Raw genomic sequence first — 5717 nt, forward strand, 5'->3', positions numbered from 1 at the left:
AAAGATAGTTTTCTTATGTTTTTATTAATTTAAATATACAACACAAACCAGACTCAAACTAGTGGTTACCATGGTGATAGAGGAGAACCAATAACCTGAGCACTATGTTCAGCTTTCTCATTAACGTTGAAATACTTATCAAGTCATTCAACCTCTCTGGAGTCTCAGTGTCCCCTTTCTTAAGTTTGTTTGTCTGTTTGTTTTTGAGAGGGGGAGGGGCAGAGAGAGAGGAAGAGAGAGGATCCCAAGCAGGCTTCGCACTGTTGGCACAGAGCACGACACAAGGCTCGAACTCATGAACCATGAGATCATGATCTGAACCAAAATCAAAAGTCAGATGCTTAATTGACTGAGCCACCCAGACACCCCAATCCCAGCATCCCCTTTCATCTGTAACATACAGTGAATATATGGAGTCCCTCTATTACTTCCTGTTATGGACTGTAAGTTTTTACAACCCCCCAAATTACTATATTGAAACACTACCCCCACAATGCGATGGTATTGGGAGCTGGAGCCTTTGGGAGATAATTAGGATTAGATGAGATCATATGGGTAGAGCCCTCATGAATGGGATTAGTGCCCTTAACTGTCACAAGAATGTTTGCTTCCACTCTTTCGTCTCTATCATGTGAGGATATCATGAGAAGCAGGCAATGTGCAACTGGGAAGAGGGCCCTCATGAGAACCTGACTAAGCTGGCACCTAATCTCAGACTTCCAACCCCCAGGACTGTGAGAAATAAATTTCTGTTGTTGATATTCCACCCAGAATGTGGTACTTTAGCCCAAAGAGACTAAGATACCTCCTAATCACCAATATGAACATTACTCCTCTTTATTCTCCCTCCCTAAAAATTCTAATCTTAAGAAGATATATGTCCTGCTTTCGGACCTCAAAAGGATACCTGACATAATCTGAATCTTTCTTTGAAAGGTGCAGCAAGCCTGGTAAGCATAGAAGCTATTGGGGAATTTCTGGAATCTGAGAAACAAAATTGGAGTAGGAAAGAATAAATGGGAATGTCAATCCAAAGAACAGGTAAAGAAAGAATACATCAAGATCTTTAAGAGGAGCTAAGAGTTAATATAGAAAGAAAGGCCAAGTCCAAAGGACAGAGACACAGGGTGTTGGTTAGAAAAAAAAAAAAAGGAGTCAAAAGAAATTTTGATAAAAGCCCCAGTGGTTCTGTGAAAATATAGAGCATCTAGGTCAGCTTCCCAAAACAATGACAAAATCTTTTGTAAGACATATAAGTATGCTGGGGTGATAAAGGTGCAGTGAGAGAACACCATGTCCTCCCTAATAAAAAAATATTACACTTCCCCCAACCAATTATTCTCAAATTAAGTTGTTCTTAAATTAAAATTCAGATCCTGATTTTGTACATCCAGAATGGGGCCCAAGATTCTGCTTTCCTGACAAGATCCCCGATGATACTGATGCTGTTGGTCAAAGGATGATTCCTTAAATGACAAGTCTCCCAAAGGAGATAGAAGCTCCTGCCATTCTTCCATTTCTTGAACCTGTATCCTCTGCTCAACCTCCAAAAGACTCTACTCCATCCTTTAGCAGTGAGAGACCTTAGCCCCATCTCTACTAGTTCTAGAGTTGTGATGTTCAAAATCTGCTTTTGTTAGAACATCTGACCATCCCCAGGAACTGGGGAAGTAGTAAAGAGTATAGGCAAGTATAAGGGGAAAGGAAACGGTCAAATAAGAAAAGCTGCAAGTGTGAGTCAAGATGTTTCTCCAATATCTCTAAGATGGAACTTCAATAAATCTTGCTATAGATGATATATAATGTCTAGAAAAGCAGTAGCATTACGCGATGGACTGAATGTGTCCTCCAAAATTTCATATGTTGAAACCAAATCCCAATTTGATGGTATTTGGAAGTGAGGCCTTTGAGAGATGATTAGGGCATGAGGCACAGTCCTCATGAATGGGATTAGGGCCCTTATAAGAGACCCCAGAGAACTCCCTTGCCTCTTCTATTGTAGGAGGACACAGTGAAAAAATGGCCCACTATGAGCCTGGAAATGGGTACTCCCCAGACACAGAATTGGCTGGCATGTTGGTCCTGGACATCCCAGCCTCCAGAACTATGCGAAATAAATTTCTGTTGTTATAAGCCTCCCATTCAATATTATTTTGTTGTAGCAGCCCAGAGAGACTAAGGCATACTACCTGTCAGCCAAACACAAGGGTAAAATTAGATTCGCCAGGATCCAAATCACTGTTTAAATCATTGTTTCTACAGAATAATAGATTCAAAATTCCATTTGAATATAATTAAGGAATTGGGACATGCTTACACACATAAAAAAAAATTTTAAATATACTTGACTCAAAAGATATTGTACTAGCTAAGTATTTTATACTACTGGATACTTATTTCTAAACATAAAGTAAGTACAGTAACAGAAACTATCTCATAGCTATAAAAATAAAGTAAAAAATTAGTAATTGTGAGAATTTTTTAAGCTTTGGAGAAAGTTTAGATGATTTGCTTCCTCCTTGGAAGGAGTATTTAATTTTTTATTAATTATGTTTTTAATATATATCCAAGTTAGTTAGCATATAGTACAACAATGATATCAGGAGTAGATTCCTTAATGCCATTTACTCATTTAGCCCATCCCCCCTCCCTCGACTCCTCCAGCAACCCTCTCTTCTCTATTTTTAAGAGTCTCTTAGGTTTTGTCCCCCTCTCTGTTTTTATATTATTTTTGCTTCCCTTCCCTTATGTTCATCTGTTTTGTATCTTAAAGTCTTCATATGAGTGAAGTCATATGACGTATCAAAGGGTTAAAATCCAAAATCTATAAAGAACTTATCAAACTCAACACCCAAAAAACAAATGACCCAGTGAAGAAATGGGCAAATATTTAATTTTTAACATTTTAGATCCACTTTAATAATTTGGTTTAGGAAAACTTAAGCTGCTCCATATTCTTAAAAATTGGTTGAATTTTAAAAAATCAGTGATATTACTATTTCACTTCTTAATATTTTTAACCAGATGTTGCAGTTACATGAAAAGAAATCTCTTATTTCTATTAAATATGTCCAAGTTGATATTTCGTATTTATACCCTACTTCCCAATGAAGATCACCAAATCTTATAGTAAACATTGTGAGCTGAGAAGCTTGAAAATTTTTAAAAATTTTTTTAAACATTTATTTATTTTTGAGAGACAGAGCATGAGCGAGAGACAGAGAGAGAAGGAGAAACAGAATCTGAAGTAGGCTCCAGGCTCCAAGATGTCCACACAGAGCATGAGGTGGGGCTCAAACTCACAAACTGTGAGATCGTGACCTGAGCTGAAGTTGGATGCTTAACCGACTGAACTGCCCACGCGCACCAAAAGTTTGAAAAATTTTATTGCTACTACAATTTTCTGAGGAGATTCTTTTCTTTGAATATATTCTTAAAACAGCATTTATTTTAGCTCCAAAATTTCTATCAAAACTCTTTTGGAATTCAAATGCATTATGTTCACTGAATCTGCTGAAATATGAAATAATTTGGTTAAAAATAAGACGATCATTTTTTAATAATGTGTCAATATTTTTTACTAACAATATGTGTGAATGTAAAGCCAATACCGAAATACTTGCAATGCCAGAATGCTCCAGTCATAACTAAAAGGGGGAAAGTTAGACTTCAGACAATTCCTTTCTTCCTGACCTTATCCCCCAGAACTATAAAAAATAAATTCTTCCCACATTCCTGTCCTATAGTTGCCAAAATACCTAGCAGGAAAATGCAAAATATTTAAAATATTTCCATCATCAAAATATAAAACAAAGAAAATAAATTTTTAAAAATTATTTTTACCCTTTCTTTGAAAAAACAGTGGGTATGAGCTTATAATGTACAGAATTCTCCTATGGCTTCTAAATTTTTATCATCAACTTAATTTTTCCCTATCCTACTCAAGGAGGATAAGAAGTCCGTCAGACCAGAGAGGTGAAGAAAGTTCCTCCAACCTCCTCTAGACTCAAGTTTAGTCTGTGTGGGCCTCTGAGGTATAAAAAGCTTCCCACAGATGTGAAAGGCTAGTTGCTTGTGGCCCAGTTGCTGTGGTCTAAATGGGACCCTTCAGCACGGACTTCCCTATCACAGCTGGAATTCTGTAACAGATGCCATAAGAGGCCCCAGTCAGTGGTGACCTATAGAAACATCACCGTAGGAACAGCATTGCCCTTCTTCTAATGCCCAAGCACACACCATTTCCAGTCTGTTCAGAACAGAAAACCTAGATAAAATAAGATTGAGCATGTACTCTGCTTGTCTTAAGGAAAATTGCTCAACCTCTGAAGATATTCTTCTGAGAGCAGAGAAAGAATGTGACAAAATATTTAGGCATGGAATGGCCCTGTCTGTGCAAGGAGAGTACCCAGTTGTTAACCACTTTTCCATGAGCTTCATAGAAAAACAAGGTCCAGTAAGCTTAAAACTGATAATTTATGACTACAAGTTAATTTTCTATCATGGTTTCTTGGCTCACATGGCCCACCAGGATAAAATCGTATAAAGAAAACAATGCAGAGGTCTTAAAAGACTCTTTGTAGAAACTCCATTAGGGTTTATTCTTATGTGACATTTATAATGACCCTTTGTCTGTATCTGGTTCTTGTGGTACCGTGGAAGACTGATAATACCTGAGAGTCCGTGGACCAATCCTACAGCTTCTAAAAGTCTTAGGGTCTTTATTTCAGAGGACTAAAGATATTGAGCTTGCTGGATTTTTAAGATTTTTACCAATTCCCTGACTAAGCATAGTCATAATTTTCTTCTACTGATAACTGCAAAAAGTCTATACCCAATCATACTATCAGCTACTCAACAAACAACAGTTTCTTTCACTCAGCATGCATTTGCTCAAAAGTCCAAATAAGTCCTGCCACATTAAGATAAAGTACTGTTAACTATAGACATGAACACAATTCAAACTGAATATATGCCCATGTTGGGTTTACTCTTCCATAATTAATCACCCATCAATTTTAAAAATTGGCAGTTAAAAAAAATAACACAGATATATTACAGATATTTAAAGAATTCAAAGGGTCTAGAGGAAGAATAAAGTAATAAGCAGTAAACAGCTAAGTGGAAAATCTAATTGTAAAATTTCCAAGTGAATTGTTTAGTAGTTGCTTTAGGGAGAGAAGAGTTAATGGCTTGTCAACTTGAAACCATAGCAGCTCTTCTGCAAATATCACTCCTCAAATATCAGTTAATGCTCAAAGGCTAAACAAGACACTGCCTACAGTACTACAAGTTTTCTGTCAAAGACGCCGTATTTATAGGTGAAATTGGCCTTGCTACAAAGAGAAAATTGTACTTCAAAAAGTTAATGAGAAACTTTGCACTGAACTGAAGAACATGCACTGTATTTTAATGGCATAATTCTGTTCGTGAATGTTTCTGTGGCATTTACTCAGTTTATTATCTAGAAATTAATCAGATGATTTGGCAACAAATTAAAATATTAAATGCCATTTTACCCATACAATTATTTCATAATTGTTTAAATCTTATAGCACTGATACATCCCAGAAATAATGATAAGTAATTAGCTAGCTATCTCTTTAATGTAATTAACCAGACTCAGTTGCTTTTACTGATTGAATTAATAAGTGCTTTCATCCCTGTGGGGCCGAAAGAAAGAAAGAAAGAAAGAAAGAAAGAAAGAAAGAAAGAAAGAA

Source organism: Panthera uncia (assembly GCF_023721935.1).
Source record: "Panthera uncia isolate 11264 chromosome A1 unlocalized genomic scaffold, Puncia_PCG_1.0 HiC_scaffold_16, whole genome shotgun sequence".
NCBI lineage: Eukaryota > Metazoa > Chordata > Mammalia > Carnivora > Felidae > Panthera > Panthera uncia.